The 22118-nt window shown below is 37.1% G+C and overlaps 1 long non-coding RNA gene across 6 annotated transcripts in view; it reads right to left on the bottom strand.

The window, feature by feature from the left end:
• LOC125337102 overlaps window positions 1-22118 on the bottom strand; it is a 177660-nt gene that overhangs the window by 143212 nt on the left and 12330 nt on the right. For 5 of the 6 annotated variants that reach the window (XR_007207961.1, XR_007207963.1, XR_007207959.1 and 2 more), the window contains 3 exons: window positions 6523-6648; window positions 4648-4881; window positions 4418-4484 (listed from right to left, as the gene is read on the bottom strand). This is a non-coding gene — a long non-coding RNA (uncharacterized LOC125337102). The remainder of the gene's footprint in view (window positions 1-4417; window positions 4485-4647; window positions 4882-6522; window positions 6649-22118) is intronic. The other variant, XR_007207972.1, reaches the window with a different exon arrangement.

Genomic DNA, 22118 nt, shown 5'->3' with positions numbered 1-22118 from the left:
AAAGACCACAGACTAGTGATGACACTAACAAGAAAAGTGAGCAGTACTGCAGAATCTCACAGTTTTGGTAATATGGCATGCACTTATTTATCTCAGATTTTGGCTTGAAATTGCTGGCTTCAAGACTGATTTTGTGATGGTGAGGGGAAATAGAAAAAGGATGTGTAAGGCAATGTAGGTAGGAAAAAAATGAAGATAAAAAGATTGGTTTAACAGAAAAAAGGGAGAACAAAAAGTCATCATATATTTGGAAAAAAATAAAATGAACAGGTTTATGAATAATAACTCTATGAACTCTTAAGGCATAAGTAATTTTGTTTAACTTGAGCTGTCAATGTCTGAAGTTGTCACCATAGATTCCCTCTAATGCCAATGGAGAGAAAGAGATGCTTTTAAAACATGATTCAGCTAACCTATTTTAGCCATCTACTTCAGGATGAGATGAATCATACCCTAAAAGTGCCCATTTCTCTCCACTGATTATGGAAAGAATCCAAGGTGACAACTTCAGAAGCAGATGTCTCAGTTACACATTTTTGTACTTTGTTGAATGAATCCCACTATTAGGGCCTGTAGATTCTGACATAGCGTGACTTTTTTCCATAATTTCTTATTGAAAAAACAGCTAGTATGGAAAAAGAGAGGAGATGCACATACATTTGTATTGGGTGCAATTTACTGTAGAATGGCTGGAAAATTGACATTATGTGTGTCAAGTGTTGACATTTTGATGAAAAAAATCAACCCTCAAAATAATTCACTTGAGAGAGAAAATATTTCTCTGTGGAAATACTGACATGTGGCCTCATGTCAGTGACAGGTCAGTACTTCAGGCTTCCAACCTTCACTATAGGACGGTGCTTCTGCCTGGACTACATATTCCAGGATTCATCCTGATTCCTTCTGCTGGTCATCCTGGTTGTGCTGCTTGGGATGCTCATTTTAATGATACATCACAAGAGATAAATCCAGCTAAGCAGCCAGAACCACGCAGGAGAGATTGGAAGCACGAAGTAGTGAATTTACAAGTTCTGCAAGGTGGCACACTTTTAACCGAAGTACATAGAGTTCTGATACAATGATACCAAGTTAATGTTTTAAACAAGCACATGGCATTTTTTAAAAAGAAATAAATTGGTTTAGAATCAATAACCTGACTTCTCAACATCCAGAGTGACTATTCAGTCTTAAAGCTGAATTATGGTTGTACACTTATTCCTTTTTTTGCTACTGTATTTCAAGGCTCTTTATAAAATTCTAAGTCCCCTTTGATAGACTTATGGTCATATTCTACATTCTTGTGTTCCTGTTCCCTTTCCCTTTTCCTTCTCTTTTCCCTTTCCCTTCCTGTTATTTTTTTGTGCTTCTTCTCTCAGCCTTTTATTTTCTCCCTTTCTCTCTTGTTGAGGAACTGTGCATGGTACCAATGTGTACTTAGTAAAGAGTACTTCCCAGTACAGAGAAGAGCACAGAAAACCACAAACAAATTAGATCTGTTTGACAGGTTATCAAATCAAACTTAAGTGCAAAGATATGCATAAGTTAAGTTCAGAAATATCTTTGAAGATAAATCTTATGCATAACATTTCTAGAGATAACATCATGTTCAACTTACAGAGGCTGCATTACTCATGTGCATAAAATAGTAACCTTCGTGAATGGTTGAAACAAGTTTTGCTCTTCAAGAAGCCAGAGATTATGACTCCTGATTCCAGCTGGAGGGAATTGAAAGGTAGAAAACTTAATTTCAGTGTTTCCTTTAAAAGAAAATCTCCCTTTTGAAAAGAAGAGCAAAGGCTGAACAGCCTCTGAGGTTTTGAGCTTCCTTCAGAGAGCTCTGCTGATGTTCCATTATTTGACAATAAAACTTAGGTGGAGAAATAGGCTGCTCTTAGTTTTATTTGGAATTTAAAGTCAACTGCTTATAACAGTATATGCTATGATGCAAATAAAAAATATACTTTAATGATACACGCTACACACAACCCAAAGCTCTAATGACATAGTCAAGAACTCAAAAAAATTTGCCTTTTAAATATGCATAATGTTTTGCATTTGATTATGTATTCACATATTATTTATTTTCACAGATGTCACCTTGCATTTTCCCAAACCTTGATGCCCTCTAAATTCCAATCTGCCACAGCTTTCTCAGTTCAATGTCTTCCTCACAGGTGGTCCTTTAACCCAGCTCCATTTTGACTCACTGTCCTTTGTCAATTCAGCATGAGATTCACTGTCCACAGTAAAAGTGTGATCTCAGAATTTTCAGTTGGGCTTAGACATCCTTAAGCTGTCCTGATCTCTGTTCTACCCATGAAGATCCCCATCTGGCTTTTTTTTTACACCTTTTCTGTGCTGGTTTTACTGGCTATGCCCGTTGCCTGCCTCCCTATCTCAGAAAGTAAAGGCTTCCTATTTCCTAAATATCCACCCTAGTTTACTGCTCAGTGGGAAGTGTATGTGTGTGGTATGTTGAGGGAATGATTATTCTCCTGTATGTGGCTGAATCCAGATACTGTGTTCAGTTTTAGGAACCCAAAGCAAGAAAGACATAAATCAGTATAATCCAAGGGCTAACAGCCCCTACAAAGAATGAACATCTCTGGTGGCTGGGTTTTGTTCAGCCTGGAGAGGTGGCTGCAGGGTGACCTCACAGCCACCTTTCAACATTTATGAGTAGGCTCCTCAGATGGCAGAGATAAGTCTATCACTGAGGTGCATGGCTAGAGAACAAGAGATAATGGCCTTAGCTGGACAGGGAGAGGTTCTGACTGGATGTAAGAAAAAACGTTTTTAACTGAAGATAATAAAGTACTAGAGTAGGTTGCCCAGAAAGGTCATGGAATCCAACCTTAGAGGTTTTCAAGACCTGACAAGACAAAGTCCTGAGCAGCCTGACTTCTGAATTTGATGTTGAACTTGTTCTTAGTAGAAGGTTGAACCAGAGACCTCCTGAAGACCCTTTCAACCTACATGAGTCTGTAATACTGTGAAACCTCTGTTGAAAATATTTTCCCAAAAGTTCCTCACTTGTCCAAGCTAGAATGGGTTTGGATTTATATCAGTCCTGTGAATCCTTTTAAAACTTCAAGCCTTTGCTCTCAGGCACAGAATACTTGGAACTCTTCAAAGGAAAGACTGCCAGAATTTTTTCAGTATATACTAAACAAGGCTATCTCCCTGGACTCTTCGTTGGATACTACTGAGTAGTTTTGTCTAGAATATTTGAAGAAAGAAAAAATGAAGTCTGAGGCAAGGTGAATGTAGAAAAGAAGTCTGAGTCTCAGACTCTTGCTGGTCTACCAATAGTGCTACCAAAGTTGCTGCTAATCCATCATGACTACAGTGAAAGCTCAGCTCCCCATACCACCAGCTAAACATCACAGGTTGAAAACCAGGCAATTTTCCAGATACTAATTCTTTTTTAGTGGGAATTCCTTGCTTTGGCAAATAAAAAGGTAAACCAGAATATAGCCTATTTTATCATGTGTTTTTAATGCACTATATTGTGTTTAAGTTGAGTTGTATGGAATTAATAATTCAGTGTATTGGCCAGTTTAAAAAAATTATGCCTGGTATCAGCTGTAATGTTATAACAGTATTTTTCCCCTCCCTCCATGCCCCTCATCCCCCCCCCCCCCGCAAAATTTATTGCTGACCTACTGTATGGTGTTCCTCTGAGATTCCTGAAGTATTTCCAAATATGTATGACTTAGCTAAGAGATGATTGCTGACATCTAGCAAAGTTAATCAGAAATGAAAACAATGCTACGTCTACAAGTAAAGGTACAGGACAGCCACCAACACAAAAATAAAATAGAGTGCATTTTGTCATATTTTATGGTGAAGAAAGTGGAAGATAGAGCAATATCTATTGCTCTTCAGCTTGGAAGCTAGGGGTTTCTTGTGAAAAAAAGTCTAATAAAAAAATTGGGCTGCAGAGAAAATTAACACAATGGGAAGTATCTCTAAACTGGAATACACAGAGAAAAGAAAAGGTGAAATATAATATCCTAAAAGAATATTTTCATAAATGAAACCCATCAGCATAGATAGTTGTCTGCTTGTGTTTGAATGGTTATCGAAGACAGAGTGTTGATTAAACTCATAAATTATAAGTGAACTTTATATATGGAAGATCTTTTGGGACTTAAGAAACTATGTGCGCTCTAAGCCTGACAGCTGATGTCAACATCTTCATTCCATATTTTCTGAAGAAGCCAAGAAAAAGACAACCAGTTTGTAAGGTGTTCAGAATGGGCAGACTTACAGCAGAAGAACCCAGATAGATCTACAGATTTATGTGCACTAATTTTCAGGTCTGGAATAGGAACCGGACTTCCTTGTATTAGAAGGGGCAAGTGAGAAATGGCTGTAAGGTCCTGAAAAGAGGAATGAAAATTGGTAAAACTACCTTCAGAAAATCTGCAGGATTTTTGCAAACTTCAGGATGCCACATTGCCTCTGTTGTAAGTATTCACCTGAAAAGCACAAAGACTTAATCAGAAAACTATGTTTCTTGTCATTTTAGTCCATTTATATTAGGGAGTTATGTGATGGCTTCTTGTAGATTTTTTTTGTTTGAAATATAACTCAGTAGGATTCTGCTTATCCACACCAATAGCTTGCATGTTTCTGACTCACCTCACTTGAGCTTGAAGGGTTATTTCAGGGTAGCAGCTTTCACAGCCCTTCCTCACAGGATATTTCCAGGTGGATATTGACATTAGTTCTTGCAGTCCAGGAGTTTGGGGGCAGACGTAAGTGATGGCAGGCTTTGCCCTGAGCAAATTCTGTTCATGTAACCATCGGCACCACTGCAGCCAGACCACTGTTTCCTGAGGCCTGGATAAAAATATTTCCTCCACCACAATCACCCTAGGGGAATAAAAAAACCCAACAAAACAAAACTGAACTTTCCATATAGACCTTTTATTTTAAACAGCCAATGTTAAATTTCTGCCAAATCCAGAAGGTGTTTTTGATTTTGTAGCTTTCAACTACCATGGAATTTATATAGAAAAACTTGTGTTCTTCGGGGAGCCCTGTCACACATCTGCAAAATAAGGTTCTTTTTATGTACCTACACATTAACATTGACATCCACTCCCTCATTTAATTAACAACATTTGAATGTAATTTCCTTTCATGTAGTAATTGTATTTTTTATTCCTAAAATGATCTCTTGTTTTGTAGGGAGATACAATTGGAAAATGTCAAGATTTGTACAGAAAAAGACCCCAGTAACAATAAGGGGTTCCTTTTTACCTCATGATTTTTGAAACCTAAATCTGGCCTTTCCTAGCAAGTTTTGAAAAAAAAATCTGATGTGGGAAATGAGCCTCTAGATTTTGACTTGAGGGGAGAAATTTCTAAATTATTTGTTTCTTTCTTTCAGTGAGTTCAAAGCTAACATGCTGGGTCTGGGAACTCTCATCTCCTTAGGACCCTGGTAGCAACTATAAATAGTTATAGATGTTAATGTAGGTATGCACACTGGAGAATCTAGAGCATGTATTACATGTCCACCAAAGAGTTCAATTCCAAAGACGGAGAAGCTAAAACTGCATTAGTAATGCACCACTTTAACAGCCAGATAAAAGATATATGGTGGAGGAACGCAGTCCAATGTTCACTACCTATTGAATTTCTTTAATAATGCCAATGACCTCATGAATATTAAAATGATTCCTGGGTTATGTGTCCTTATGTAAGCTATTCCTCTTGTATCCGGTAAATGGTGTCCACGCAGTTATTAAAAAGAAGAAAAGAGAGGAAAGTGAGGTTAGATCACAGGGGGAAAGGTCAACCTCTTGGGAAGGGTCTCAGTATTCTTTGTTCAGTACTTCACCTAAAGAACCAGGAGATAATGTGTAAATTGTTTGGAGTTTTTTAAATCAGAATTTAAGTGCACAAAAGGCAATCCTTTAGTTTATGAAACGTGAGCACAGTAAGAAAATTTTTTAGTGATTTTTGTGGTTTTTTACATTACTGAAAAATTTCTCCAAATTAAATACTTTAACAGGTAGGTGATAACTATTCTCTTACAATAGGCTTAGTCCTTTACAGTAATTTTTCTGGTGATTAAAATATTTATATAATTATCATAGTAAGTGAACTGATGAACTTTGCTGTTGGAAGAAAAATAAACTTTTGAGTAGATTTGGGATAAGATACTTGGACGTTTCTGCAAAAATACCTAATAAAAAGAAATAATTTATTCTGAACATTTTTTCTTTAACTGATGAAATTATTTAATAAATAAGCTTATCTTAGTGTGAGATTTCCTAGAAGCAGAAAGTTCTAAGAGTCATAAGATAACTTTGGAAAATACTCTTTCCAAGAAATTGGGAAAAGTAGCAGGAAGAAAAGACTTGTAACAGACATTTTAAACTACTTTTATGCATCCAAATGAAGAAGTACAAGTTCTGAATGGTTGTATGAGCAATATCAAAATGCATGTTATGCTTGAGGTTCATTTCCATTTCAAATTCTGGCACTTCTTCTAGCATATATTACCTTTCTCTCTCTCACCAGTCCCCAAATTCATTCGCCTCGAAAAGAAGATATTTTGCACTGTTTCCTGAAGAAAAGCACTTTTGGTCAATTAGGTCAGATGCAGCTTCCATATTTTTGAAACAAAACCTGGGAAAAAAAAATTAAAAGCATCTTACATGTAGTAGTTTATCCCTTTAATACATCCATTAATATTAAATAAATCCTGCAAATACAGTGTCTTGGTTTTGGAAAATATATTAATTGGGTGTGGGTCAGGAATAAAATCCAGGAACTCACTTTTAATATTTCTTAAATCAAAAGCTTCTTGTTCTTAACAGCTAACCCATTTAGATTTTCCTTCCGCCTCTCCCTTCCACAAGCCAGCTCCTTCAGCTGACTGCTGCGCTCCAGTGCTGTCTGTATATGTTACAAGCAGAGAAATGCATTACAGCCATCCTCATTTATACCTGTTCTGGTGTCAATGTTACTCCCACAAATGGCTGAAAAAATACACAATTTTTCTTAATGCTCAGAGCCAAATTTACTACCGAGTGCCTCTGTAATTTGCAATGAAATGCTGAAGTTTTTTTGGGAATCTGACCAAAGTACCCTTCAAAAGCAAAAGAAAATCCTGACACACAGGGTCTTTTTCTGATTTAATATGTTTCCATCTAGATCACAAACATCTAGCAGAAAATAATTATATAAATGCAAAAAAATCAGTTAATTTTATTGAGAATTTTTATTATACATAATTCCTAGGTCCTTTGGTTAGCGGTGTATGTTCCAGACATTGCTGAGCAAAACCAATCTATTTACGATAAATTAGGAAGCATGTAACATTAGAAGACAAATCTCCTAAAAGCCCAAAACTTCAAATAAGTTTTCTTAAATGTACTACCATGAATAGACCCACTAAAATCAATGAAGCTACTCATGTGCATAAATTTCAGTTTATGCAAAAGTCCTTGAAGACAGGAGATTTAGCTCTTAATTATTTTAGGTCACTGAAGGAAATGGAGGCCACAGTGTCTCCCAGAACAGGTGACAAATCTGCTTAGAAAGGTAATATGGAAGTGGCATAAGGAAAAGGTGTATAAAGCAGTCTTGTCCAGGAATACATAAGCACACTGATGCTGCCATAGATGATTCAGCTGGGAAAAGACTGATCTAAGTAATTATATTGCAAATTCTTTAGAGGAGATATCCCATACAAATTTTAGAAAATACAGATTAGGGACTCAAGGTAGCTGCTGGATGCATAATTCACTCCAAATAATTTGTTAGACAAACCTCATTTCCTTTTTCTATTTGTGAATTGTACAAGAGCAGTTTACAACCTTCTTAGATTTATTATTCAGAATTATTCCCTGAATGAAGGTGTATCATTTATGAGAACTTCATTGCAAGTGCTTGATATTCAAGGTTTGGCATTCAATATTGTTATGTTGGTTAGTTGGAGCGGAACACATCACACTTTGTGTTTCTCCGAGTGCAAGTAACTCAAAGTCAGATTTTCTATTCTAAATCACCATATTTCAGAATTCAAAAATCACTTTCTATTCCCATTTTGCAGTAATCACAAGACGTCTCACAAACGTTCTGGCTAAAGGCACATTTGTTCAAAATTAAAACATTAGTTTTATGGAATTATTTTGTCCTGTTATGTTCCTATTTATGTCCTATGTCTCTATTTCTCAGCTACAACAAGAAGGTTTATCCTCTAAAAAACTAAACTAATGGGGATAATTTTGTCCAGCTGCATAATGCCCCAGCTGGCATATTGTGGAACGTCCCATGCCTTATTCATCAGTCATAATATGTTAAGAATGAAACAGCCAAAAGTGACACAAACAAAGACTTAAACCTTTAGCTGTCTAAAATCAGTGGGAAGAAATTTTTGAGAATGAAGAGATGTTTGAGACTCTTGAGAGTCTTTTCTTGTATGCTCATAAGATGAGGGAGATTTCTATCTTAGTCCTGTTTCTGGAGAACTATTTCTCACATCATGGAACAAACCTTTTTCTTGGTCCTTCTGTTGCTGGAAAATGCTATGATAAATAGAAGATAGTAAAATCATGGTTAAAAAAAAAAAAAGAAAAAAAAAAAAGAGAAAACATCCTGAAATAGTTCCTAACTCCTGTTTTTCTTGAGGAGGAAACAAATAACTAAGGAATCGTAAGTGAGATATATAGAGAAATTACAGTGCTCTTAACACAAGCAATATTTAGTTATTTTTTAGCCCTGGCTTGCAGTCAGTCATCCTAACCATCTGCTCAGAACTGAACTTTTTCTTCTTCTTCAGTGTAGTTGAACTGTATCAACAGAAACAATTTTTTCAGGGAGAGTAAATGTACCGCTAAGAAAAGTTTGATGAAAGACTGAATCTTTGTATTGCTGGAAAGTAAGTCTTCCTGTAACAAGCAGCTAATGTTTGAACACGTCAAAGCAAGCCTTTTAGAACAGGAGATAAGAGCACTTGAATGATTCTTGCAAAGTGGTAACTGGCTAACTGGCCCAAAAGCAAATGTTGTGTACGGTAATTTATTCTGTGAGTTACACTTTCCTCAGACTTGAAAAGATCTTTAACATGACTCAGTACATTGGGTTTGACTCCCACTCTCATTTGGGAGGATTGAGTCTGAAATACAGACCCACTGTACAGGTAAACATTTTATTCCTACAGGCAATATTAGTGGCATAGACAGTGGTAAAATAGTGGTCAGATTTGTATTAGGAGTGGCTTGTAACATAATGTCAATCTGAGATGGGGTGTTTATTCATGGTTTTAATTTCAACTGTGCTGCTAAATGCTATGCTGCAGAAGCTTTAATGTTTAAGCAAATATATTAATCTAAAAGTACTGTTATTGATAAAAATTCTTTGCTTTCAGAATTGGGGAATAACACACAGTCAGAAAGGCTTTATTGCTGGCATAAGTTACAGCTGTGCTAGAGGGGATAGCAACACTAACCTAGTGTCAGTATCTCGGCATGTGGCCTGTTCAAAGTCATTGTTTACGTGGACTTTCTACCATATGGAGTTATCAACATTTTCTTACAGAAATCTCAGTGCTGCTTCGTACTTCCAGAGTGAGAATATAGCAAGACAGACTTTGTTTTCTCTTTTTCTCCTTTGAAAAAACAAAAAAAAAGAGAAAGAAAAAGAGAAAAAACAAGATTAAAAAAAAAGAAAAAATGAGAATAAAAAGAAAAAAGAAAAAGAGTTCTCTCTTTCCCTAGTAATTCTCCTCCATTAGAAATGTATGTTGTTATAAATATTAACATGTGTAAGTATAGACATTTATAATACATTGAAAATGCTCATATTTTGGGTATCTTACTCCTCACTCTAAAATGTCTTAGGCTGACTGTGCTGTCAATGTCATTTCACCCTGAGAAGAGGAATAGCTCTCTCTCTGAGGGGTGCCCCATGGTTGTCACCCGGGCTGGACCCAGCTCTGCACACAGCGAATGTGTGGGCGGAAAATGCTTCTTTAGCACACACGACATCCCGTGAGCCCAAACACACGGGGCATTCTTAGGTGGTATTAATATGTAAGAAGGTGGTTAGGACCCTGCCAGGCATGTTTGGGCAGGCTGCCCAAGGCCCTGGTGTGGGTTGCGTGCAGGCACAATGCGCTCTTGTCTGCTCCTGGGAATGCATTTTGAGCAAGGGAGGTAGACATACCTCTGGAAACCTGAGTAAGGCAAACTGTTCCGGTTCATGTTAGGAGGGGAAAGGAAATGAATAAAGGGCATAAATCTTCGTTAGCCCACCAAGAGCAAAAAGCATTCTTCCATGCACAATAAAGAGTAAAGGAAATAAAAGGTAAGTATGAATAAAAGGAACTTTTGAGCTCTCCTCTGCAGCAAAAACACCACGAAAACCCCTAGAAAGATTCAGATGTCTGTAGATAAACAAAGGTACTTCAGAAGTCTTTGTGAGGGTGTGCACAGAGTTCCTAACAAAACAATATATTCTGAGAAAAAAATATCAGTATACTGAACCTGAATTTTGCCCCCAAAACTGACAAATATTGTTCTATTAAAGATATAATTTGAAGAATATTTCCTTGGTCCATTCTGGGTCTCTGAAGTCTTCCACATATACTGCTGAAGAAAGAAGCCCTGAAAACTTGAGCTGCCGCTCCCCAGTTCTGAGTTTCAAAAGAGTAATACTGTAGCAGTTCTAACACAAAGCAGTGTCCCAAGGCTTGTATGCCAGCAAAGCTAGAAGTAGCTAGTCCTGCAAAGTCAGTGGGTTGGAATTCAATGGTGGCTTCATTCCCTCCCGCTGCATCCCAGATGGGTTGGGCATGCATGTGTATCCCAGTTTGGGAACATCACCTGTCCAGGTTTCTGAAACGAAGTTTTGAAATTCCAGTTCATATTAGATTGGTGAATATTTGATTTTATAATCAAGGTGGAAAGAGGTACCACATCAAAATACCACAAGTCCATGCAAATAAGAAAATTTGTGTCTTGCATAATTACATTCTCGCCTCCTTGATGTTTTCATAGATCATTGATTAGCGACATGCAATAAAATATTCCTTTTCCAAGAAAATAACATGTATATGTATAATTTTTTAATCCTTACATACATAGTAGCAATAGCTGAGATTTTATGGAGATAAGCATCTGATGGGGCTTTGGTATTGCTGATGAAAGAATTCAGCTACTGGAACAAGCCTATCCCACAGATGATATAGCAGAATTACTCCAATGGCTAAGGGCACATTGGTGGCACTAGGACAAAGATTCAGATCAGGAAAAGCCACATACAAATAAGTATAAAGATGGGAAGCATATGTGACTGTATGGAAACTTAAAGCAGATGGTGGAAGAACTTAAGACTGGAAAGATCAAAGTTACAGATAAAACTAGTTAGATCAGAAAACTGGAGCAAAAGGAGTAGGAGTAACAATGGACAATATATTGAACAAGCAATAAAGACAATGCTGTCACAGAAAAGACAAACACTGCCCTAGGTTGTGTTAATTAGAGCATCATGTCTGATACAAGGAAGACTGTTTTTCCACTCTGTTTGGTTCAGCTGAGCTTCATCCAGAGAGACACATTTAGTTGGGGCCACCACATTTTTCAAAAGATACAGACAAATTAAAAGGAGTTAAGAGAAGGACATTGAAAGTGATAAAAGATATTAAAAACAAGGCCTGGAAGGAAGTTTAAGAGGTTGTGGTGTGTTCAGGCTAGAGAAGAGAAACCAAAAAGGAGAAAAAATAACTCTTGATAATTGCATAAAAGGGTGTTACCAATACGAAAGGAACCAATTGTTCTCATTAGTCAATCGGGACAAAACAAGAAGTAATGGATTTCATCTGCAACATAGAGAATAGGGTTAAATATCAGGAAAAACTTTATGACTGTAGGAAGAGTAAGAACATGGAGCAAACCATCAAGAAGTTTTCCAGAACCACCTTAATGGCAGGATTTTAAGGCCAGACTTAATGTTGACCTATCAGCAATGTATTAAGTTTAATGAAATCACTCTTGACACAATGCATTAGGGAAGAAGAAAAAAATACTGGGCTGAATGACCTGCATGGGATATGTTTGCTGGTAAATAGCACTGTGATTCTCTGACCCTGTGTAGTACAATGAAAGGCTTATTTGCTATTGTTAATTTTTTTACCCCATCTGTAATTCCTGTCTTGATCTGAAGGAGAAAATGCAGAGATGTATTTTCCAGGCTTTAATTAATACTGATATGTATCCACCCAATGCATTTAGAGATGTGACCACATTCCCCATCCTCAGAGCAGTCGGTGACTGGTGCGCATTTAGGTGTCAGCTGGAAACAGAAGTTTTCTTGCCTTCCAGACACAGGGTGACTCTTGGGAGTAAGTAGTGAGTGGTTGTGCCTCACGCCTTTCTGCAGCATGCTGCAGGCAAGGGCAAGGTTTGTCTTTAAAGCTCTTTTGAACCTTCACCTCCATACTTTCCATTAACTAGTAAAAGCACACTTTATACCCTAAGCATATGCTTTCTTTGCTTGGAGCATGGCAAATGTTAAAGTAAATTTCTTTCAGGAACACAAAGCCCCTAGCCCTGTACTACCTGCTGGATCAACACCCTTTCTGCAACTTGGGCTGTTAAAATATCAACATCTGCAAAATGAGGATTAGGACTAGTATCAAAATCCAGGACAACGGCCATTTTTATTGACAAACTTTATAAATTACTCTAAGCAATTCCCATGTATAAATGCAAATCAGATTAATATTCAAGACAAAATTCTAAGGTATGAATATACAATTAACAAAAAGGAATAGGGGGTATGTTTTTCTTTTTGTTGTCTACTGAATTGAAATACTAAGTGTCCTCAAACCACTGCTTAATGACATAAACTAGAAATGAAGTAGCTGAACAAACCCCCTATATGGAGGTGTTCTGCCAACAACCATTCCAGTGCCAGCAATAAATTCCCAGACTAAACAGTTTAAATTTGGCATTCTCATTTGTGATGCTGTACTTATGCTACGCTCACAAGATTGATTCTCTGAATTCAAAGTATTCTAGCAAATGAATTATTAGAAATACAAAATTTTGGCTGACATACATATGTCTACAGTGAATTAATCTGATATTTGAACAAAACATTCTTCTTATAAAGAGAAATTTGTGGTGGTTTGAACAATAATAGCTACAGTCAGGGTCAGTCAGGTTTCCACTCTAATTCCTACTTTCAGGAGACTAAATCCAAAGCTGACTGGAGCCTGACAACCAGTTCTTAGATGAGACAAGATGCTTATTTTAGTAACCAATTGAAATAAATTTTTTTTGTACCAAACATTTGTGAATTTTTTTCTACATTTCACCTGTTTAAAAAAAGAAAACAAAAATATAATTCTTTTGTAGCTAAAATGATTTTCAATTAAAATTGGAATTTTTCCAAAAGCTATCTCAGAGTGATTTAGGTATTCTAACAAGGAAAATGGAAGAAGTATGAATGCTTGAAAATGGACTACAAAACAAACAGAAAAAGCTTCACAAGCGTTATGAAATGTGGACTTAATATGCATGTGTGGCAGCTGGATTGACACAACGGACCCCAATGTCTCCTTCAGGTTCCTTTCATACTGTATTATTCAGTCTGCAGAGTACCAAAGACAACATTTTTTGGGAAAAAGCCTATGTTTTTGCAAACAGCTGCATTTAGACAATGAGACAAGTGATGTTATCATATGACTGTAACAGTAGAAAAGTGCTCTTGTTTAATGGAAGGATTTAGTATCTGGATATAAGGTCGTCCAGGGGTAGCATGGGATGCAAGTCAGACCACTCCTTGGTCCAGGACTACGAAACATTTCGCTGACTGATTCCATAACCAAAAATAATGTAGTCTTGCCCTTTATTTCCTCACCTGCCAGTTTCCAAAGATCATTCAAATTTAAAAAATGTTGTTTACATAACTAAGCTCATTTCCTGTTAGAAATAATGAAAGATGTTTTGGATTTATTGATAAATTTTATCTGATTTATGAAAACCACTTTTGTCCACTCTTTTCTGTTACAAATGAGTGTACTGTACTGGGAATACTGAGCTAATGCCCTCGAGGAAGACCATGTGACTGCAATTATTTATGAATTAACATGTCACGGATTTGAAGCTTTGAGACAAACACATTTCCCAGCTGCACATTTGTGACTTCTGAGTTTGTAAATGAAGCAGATGAAATAATGACTTGCTCTTCCTCTCTATTCCTCTTATATATTGGCTAGTTTACTTGCGAGATATTTAAAGACAGGCACAAATACTTACATAGATATTTATCATCCACAGAGAGTGTAAATTAAACATGCCATTACTTTATCAGCTATGATAAATACTTGACGCCAGACTGGATTTCTCTACAAGTGATGTTATCATTGTTTTTAATACATCATTTGCCTTTAGAGATATAGAAATAATTTCTGAATGTTAATGCTGCTTAAAGACAACACAGTACAGGAGTAAAGCCCTGCAAGTAAAGAGTGAGCTGCTTTACAAAGCACAGTTATATGCACTCGGTGCTTTAACTCAATTTGTGCTCTGTGAGCCAAACAATAATTTGGCTGATATTATTAGATACATACTTGTTTGGTTTGTCCTGAAAACTTAAAAGTCAAGCTGAAATCAAGCTCAGATGTCTTAATCGATAGCACAAACATAAAGACAAGAAATAGATGTAGAATGCATATGGTTTTGCTGTCAAATATAAACAAATGTAGCTGATACACATAAATACATATATTTGTTAGCTGACTATGTAAATTGAGATGAAAGCCCATTTTCAAGCACGACCTGTGATAAACAAATGCATATAAATAAAGAATAATTCAAGATAACTCTAGAATAACATCAATTAAAACAATTACAGCAACTTCTAGTCATCATGAAGTATTGTTTCAGTTCCATCTTAAAACAGGAAAAGCTCTCAATTGTTCTTAAATCAACTGGTAACTGATTCCACATTTGTGGAGCCTTGAAACAAAAAGCTTTTTATCCCTAGTTTGTATTAATTCTAGGGCATGGTCGTTCCACAGCATGAATTGAGTGTAATGTATAAGCTGCTCTAAGGGAAAGCAGCAGCTCGAAATAGTGGACACTAATTGACACGGCACTCTAATTGCTCTTTTATATCCATATTTTAAAAGCAAGATTTTACAAGGGGAAAAAAAGTCATATCTAGAGTTGACACGACTGGCAAGTTGAAAGTGCAATTCAGACCTATGAAATTTTACAGAGCATTTGATAATATGTCAGATATACATCTATAAGTATAGAAAAAACCCCAAAAACATAAGAAAATATAATATAGAAAAAAATATTTGGAATTCTGATAATCAGTCTGTGCTATTAACTAGTATATTAAAACTGCCTCTTCATTCCCCCTTGAAGATAGCAGGGTACAGAGGAACTTAAAACTGTTATATATGTTTGTGCTTATACAATGTATTTATTTGTCTCCTTTAAACATATAAATAAACCATAAAAAATTATTTTCTCTCCTTCAAAACCATTTTTTTTTTCAGATATTGATTTTCATGTTTTCCCTAGATAAGTCCCCAAGAATTTGGAGAACTGCTAGGAATATGACATCAAAAGAGACAAAAGATTGGAAGCTGTTTAATGACAGGAGGGTGGGACATTTGAATCATACTCTTTAATTTTTTTCTCATAAGCAATAACAGGAGTTAAATTCTTGAGAAACTCATGAGAAAAAGACAGTCAGCCCTTTGAGAAAGAGCTCTGAATACTGCCAGTTGCAAAGTTCCCTAGAAAGTCTTCATGAAAAAGGGAGAGGGTATCATGATTTGATACTACTAAAATTAAAAATCAAAGATAAAAGTGAGAAAGCTCAGTGGCTGTTGTTTCTTTATAAATCACAGTGACAATGTAAAGGACACAGTAAAAAGAAGTACTTTTTACCCTTCTCCCATCTTTTATAAAGGTCACATTCAGGGGATTGCTGTGCTTCCACTGAACCCCCGAAAAAGAATACTCTGAGAATAGAAAAAAGAAGGGTGGCATGACTAGAAAGGCGAGATGTCTGTGTGAGAAAGACTTTTTGGAAAAGAGCCTGTCGCCCACAAAGTACTGCAGCTTAAAGTACTCAAAGCTGCGTCTGAGGCAAGCCATGGCTCCTGCAGACAGACAGAAGGGGAGGCCTATCTTGCACCCTGAATGGGCGGCCCTGTTGTTACCCATCCCTCGGGAGGGCAGGATACTGCCTGCTCACCCTTTCACAAGCTTGGGAATGAGTCATGCCTTGGCCAGGGCACTGTCACAATTTATTACCACTCAACATCAGCCACTGCCCTTGTATCAACTGAGGAACAGTGCAAAAATCATACTTTTCCAGAGAAAGAATTGCTGGGATGGAAGAAAAATGTCTATGTATGTGGATTTATGACCCTGGAGACTGCAAACCTGCTGGACCACAGCCTTGCAAATGGAGTAAGAGCACAGTAGGTCACAATGAATACTTTTTCAGAGATAGCTCACTTTCCAAGCACTCTGAGCCCTACCTCCCATGGTGCTGTCTGTGACAATGCCCTTTTATTCTGGTTTCTTACTAAGGATGAAGATTTTGAAATCTAATGCCGTGCCTGTCCAAGAGGTGAACTATGCTATTTTTAACTTCCCAGCACCTGCAAAGGCACAGAATGGACCTGTCCTGGAAGGCACTATTTGGTCAGCCCAGCTGCTTGCAGTAGTTAAAACAGTCCTGTTGTATCCTCACTGTTATCCACTTACACACAAATCTTGTATCTTCCTTTGTGAATGCAGAAAAATTTCTAGAGGGAAAACCAAGATCAAAAACTTGGACACAATGAAAGTAAAGACTATATCATGGTTCTTGCCTTAAATATCAAGGAAACTTTTTATAGGGGATCTGCATATCACTAGTAATTGCTGTCTGATATTTAAATCTTGCACAAGATAAAGGACTGACAAATGTAGATAAAAGGTATATTATGTTTTGTTTTACTCCATTCTTCTGGAGTAAATAAGTATGAAATATGCATGCATTGCATCATGCAGTGAACTAATAATTATAGAAATAAAAACCATGGTCAAGTTTAGGTTTAGACACATCTTTATGAAAACGTATAGCCACAGTTTGACTAGTGAGAACCTCTGATTAGAACTGAGTCATTCTCAGAATCACTGTGGGGAGTGTAGAGAAAAAAAAGTCTGAGTTTAGAAAGGACAGACAGAAGAGTAGGAGGTTAATATTACAGCCTCATGGGAATAGAAAGTTGTCTGTGAGTGAAATAATGATCTTCAGTCTGCAAATTCTGTAGATCCACAACACCTAAGCTTTGCAAGGGAGAATACTGTTTGTTGGAACTCGTGCTTAATCTGGTTATATTATCCCTTAGTAGTTGGATAGCCCATGTGTCCTAAAGTCCAAAAAACCAAAATAAAAATAAATTAAATTAAAATAAAACAAACATTTGGAGAAAAGCCACACAGTAGGGGAAAACTGGCAAAATATGGGTCAACTTTTGAGCTTGGCATAACCACAGTGATGTAACTTTGCACCCTCAGGAAGATCAACTTTTCTGAAATCAGGAGCCAAAGGAATGGTCTGGCTCAGTTGCAGCACATCACCTAATGGTTGCCAGTTACAGAGAACTATTTTGTAGTAGCACAACAACCATGTGATAACTCACTGGAAATCAGGACATCTCTGCAGAAAACTTGAGCTGCTGCTGTGGCTTTATGACTTTATAACACAGTCAGTAAATAACTTATCTCCAATGGGTCTTAGAATAGCAGCTGTAACTGTCTCTGGGTTTGCTATTTTAGTGTCTTTATAATTCACACAGTTCCTTCCGTGGCTCTATCCTGTTATTGCTGATAGGAACCAAATGAGTCTGGTACTCTTCGTCTGACTGACTCTAGTAAGTTTGTGTCCTAAATTAAACACAGTGAAGATTCACAATGGAAGAAGGCAAAAAAGTGAGAAGAATTCTCCAAAGTCTAAAACATTTCTTTCTACTCACACAATGAGAAGCAAGATTTTTTTTGTTGTTGTTGCTGAAAAACTCTGCATCTGTTTTTTTAAAGAATCTTCTTCTGATACAGCAATCACATTATATTAAATAACCCAGATCTCACTACCAGATAAGTCTTATTTGCAGTAACAGCCCTCTAACCTTGAAATTTCAGCCAAATTCCTTAGTTAAGATATTCTAAAGACAAATAATATGTCTTTTTTAAGTCTCACAGCAGGAAAGGTTATGTTTAGAAGCAAATGAAATTTTAAGAAAGGGCACCTGGCCACCTCTAGCCATGAAACTAAGCCAAGAAGAATCAGCTGTGACTGTGATTCAAAAAAAGGTTAAATACCTTTCTGAAATGAAATCATGATTTTCTGTATGAAGTGCCTAGTGTCTGTGAAAGGAGACTGAGAGATATCTACTTCCCAAAACCAAGAATAGATTAGTGACTAAACAGCAGTCAGAGAAGGCTAGAACTAGAAACCCAAGCAGAGTGATAGCTGGAAACAGTTGTGAGAGAACCTCTGAAACCTCACAGTTAATCTGACAGTGGATAAAAGAGGTGTACTACTGGAAGATGTGGGAGGCAAGAGGCTACTATAGGGTCTTGATACCTTTGAGCAACATGAGGTTGAGGCAGAAAGAACCAGCCTGATAGAGGACAGCTGAGGTGGAAATAGGGTCCAAGCTGTTTACTTGGTGCATTCTGGTATTTGCTGAGTAGTCCCAGTTAGGCTGAGTGAGCTGCAGCAGAGAATAGGGTCCTGAGGATCTTAAGGGTTCCCAAACTCATAGAGCCTCCATTTCTCTGCCTAATATTAGGTACTTGAAAGACAAGTGAAGGTTAGGAGAATAAGAAGAGAAACAAAATTCCTAAGAGTAAATTCTGTACTGGATACATTAACTTCCTCTCAAGAGAAATGAATGTCTATGTTGTTGATTACAAAGTTAAGAGAAACTAAGCATCAGCACACCTCTCATATGCATGGAAGATGTGTCTTGGCCTTTGTAAAGAAGAGAAACTTTAGTGGGATTGCAAGTTTCTAAGAAGAAAACATTCATGATTCTACATCTTAGAAGAAGGAGGTGTTTCTGCAACTACTTTATGGAATGGAAGTGGTGACACCTTGGTGAACCTAAGGAAAGATACTAGATAGAAAGACAATGAGTTAGCAAGTCAAGTGGAGCAAATGGCCAGTTGGTCCATGGTTCTATCAGGGTAGAAACCAGTTAGTCAGGAAGATAAGGATGACTAAGACTCAGGCACTCCGGGTAGCATCTTATCTTGCTATGGTGCTGACAATCAAATCATAAGGACAGAGGGGCAGAAGAAGAAGTCGACAAAACAAAGCAAAAAAAAAAGCCTGTTAAAGGAAATAACTCCTCTTGTTCATCCTCTTTCACGTTGAGGCTGGGTTTTTTTTGGTTTGTTTTTGGGTTTTTGTTTGGTTTCTTTTTTTTTAATATTTTCTCTTTTTTTTTGTTGCTAGTTTGCTTCCATTCACATCATAGTGCATACAGAAAGACCAAGCTTAAATAGATTATTTGACTGATATTTTTCAATTTCTCTGCCAACTGACTTTCTATAAAGATAATGGTCTGCATAAAAAACTGCTTTTTCAGTCCTCCGACAGGAGCTCCTGTGAAATTGAGAGAGGTCAAAAGAAGTCAGCTGCCTTTTTCACTCCTATTTTTTATGGAAATGGGCAACAGATTGGTGAAGACGTTGCAAAGGCTCTAAGGCAATCACTTTTTCAATTTGTCCAATATTAGTTTCAATAAGAACTGAGAAGAGAAACAATTGCCAGCAGCCCCTACTTGATTTGTTAAGACTCACTCTTGTCCACTTCAAATCACCTTTGACATTTACGAACTCAACTTTGCAGACATCATTTGAGTATTATTATTTTATCTGATGCCTCTATTATGCAAGTGCCTAGGATACCACCATGCTAAAAGTGATGCATAGGTATCAGGAACACCACTAGTGTAACATATGCAAGGTATAGGAGTTTGTTAAAATTTGTGTGTGCATATCCAAAGTCAGTTTGCAAAAAAGAGAGATGTAATTTGGCAGACATTCACACGAACTAGCATATTGATAGCAAACTAGCTTTTCCCTGCACCTGCATTCTCCTATGCAGAAAACATCTTTTTAGAACCCATAGGGCATAACAAGCAAGTAAACGCTAATAGAGATAATAATATTAAAATAAATATAGGTTTGTACTCTTTGCAGCATGCAACAGGTTGCATGCCCACAGTTTTGCAGAGTCATAGGAACAAGAAGTAAAATAAAACCATGCCAAACGAGCTAACAATGGTATTGACAAATATTCCTAGGACACAAATGCTCAGTGTGATTTACTGTGCGAGTCCAGTGCACGCAGTTTAGGTGTTGGAAGAAAACGTCTATCTGAGTCAGAGAGCTTGAGATAGTGTCCAAAACAGAGAGAAAATAATATCACTGTGGGAAAGGGGGTGTTCAGTAACTCGTGCAGATTCTTACAGAAAAGATGCCCCTTTTCCTGAAGCCAAAATTGTACAACAAGTACTTTCTGCCTATGGTCTTCTGTAAGGCTGAAATTATGAGACTGTCAAAGAAAAGGGAAATTAATTGGAACAGAAATGATAGAAAAGTGGAATGGGCAATGCTGAGGACCACTTTCAGAGACTAGAGTGGCTATGTGAGTTTGATAACATACACTACATCTGCAAACAATTCCGTGTCAGGATACAGAGAGGGCCAGGATGACTTTTGCCATGTGGGACCCCAGGCAAACTATGGTACATGGTGTCCTAAATAAAATTTGAAACGGAGAAATAAATCCAAGGAATGAAAGTTATTATTTGCCTGAGATTTTGCAAATATCTGTGGGAGAATAGTAATGTTTTTGGGAATGCTCCATGGTGAGGGGAAACCTGATGATAATGGCGTTAAGCTGGACTGAGCAAAATTTCTGTAGTATTTGTAATGAGATTCTATTTGTAGCTCTTTTTAAGATTTTGCTTGCCTCATAAGTACCTAGTAACAATAAACTTCAGGCATTCTGGAATTGCACTCTTGGAATTACTCTAACATAATTTCCTACTTGTGTGTTTGAAAAAATATTTAAAAGTTTATTAAAATACTGCAATGTAAAGAGTAAATAAATACAAAATTTGTAGAGTTAATAGTAAAAAAAGAGGTGAAGTTTTTCCCCCCCCTTTTTGACTTGGGTATGGACTAACACATGTTCTAAAGAATAAACCATCAAATATCCCCTATATATAAGCTGTCTCTCATTGGTTGCAAGTAAGCTACAAAATTTGTATTGACTGCACTGTGAAAGGATCAATGCCACTGACACCTTGATATTTGCTCCCACTTTCCATTTACTTTTCACTTGTGACTTTAAAATATAAGTGACAATGAAGCATTGTCTCTATGGTATATAAATGGGAGCTTATTTCCTGCATTTACTCTGGTTTTCTTAGGGGAAAGGGGATTTACAGTTAATAACAAATCCCGTTCCACATTTGGATTATTCCTGTGTACAGTAAAAACTCCGTGAATTTCAAATAATGCCAATTTCCATCTCAGCTGGAGAGGCGGTGGGGACTCTGGTGCACGCTTTTTATCTCAGAACTGTAAGTGCTGTGGTAAAGGACTTGGCCACAAATAATCCCACGTGTCACCAAGGCTAGTGATAAGCAAATGCTTGTGGAAAGGCCCTTGCTCCCTAATCTTCACAGACCTGTCTCCCTGCACTATGACAATCTCCACAGCAGCTGAGTTGCAGTGATCAGCACAAGGCACAGTGGGTGCTGCTGTCCTGGTCTTTGCTCCCTGGGCGGTTCTGTGCACAAGTCACATGGAAATGTCCACCACCCTCGATTGCTATCAGTAATGGATGGGCATATGGAGAATGATCTAACTGATTACCAGGTCTGTCTCTAACATTGTTTTATCAGTTGGCAGCAACTTGCAGAAGGAGCTCAGCAGACAATAGTAAACCTACACCCCAATATTACACAACTAAAATCTTCATAGGAAGGGAGAGACAAATAAATAGAAACACATTCTTCATTTTTTCTAAGAATATGTTTCTTAAGATAG

This window comes from Corvus hawaiiensis, chromosome 2 (genome assembly GCF_020740725.1).
Source record: "Corvus hawaiiensis isolate bCorHaw1 chromosome 2, bCorHaw1.pri.cur, whole genome shotgun sequence".
NCBI classification, from domain to species: Eukaryota; Metazoa; Chordata; class Aves; order Passeriformes; family Corvidae; genus Corvus; species Corvus hawaiiensis.
The sequence above is the reverse complement of the archived record's forward strand: the minus strand, read 5'-3'. Positions and strand labels throughout refer to the sequence as shown.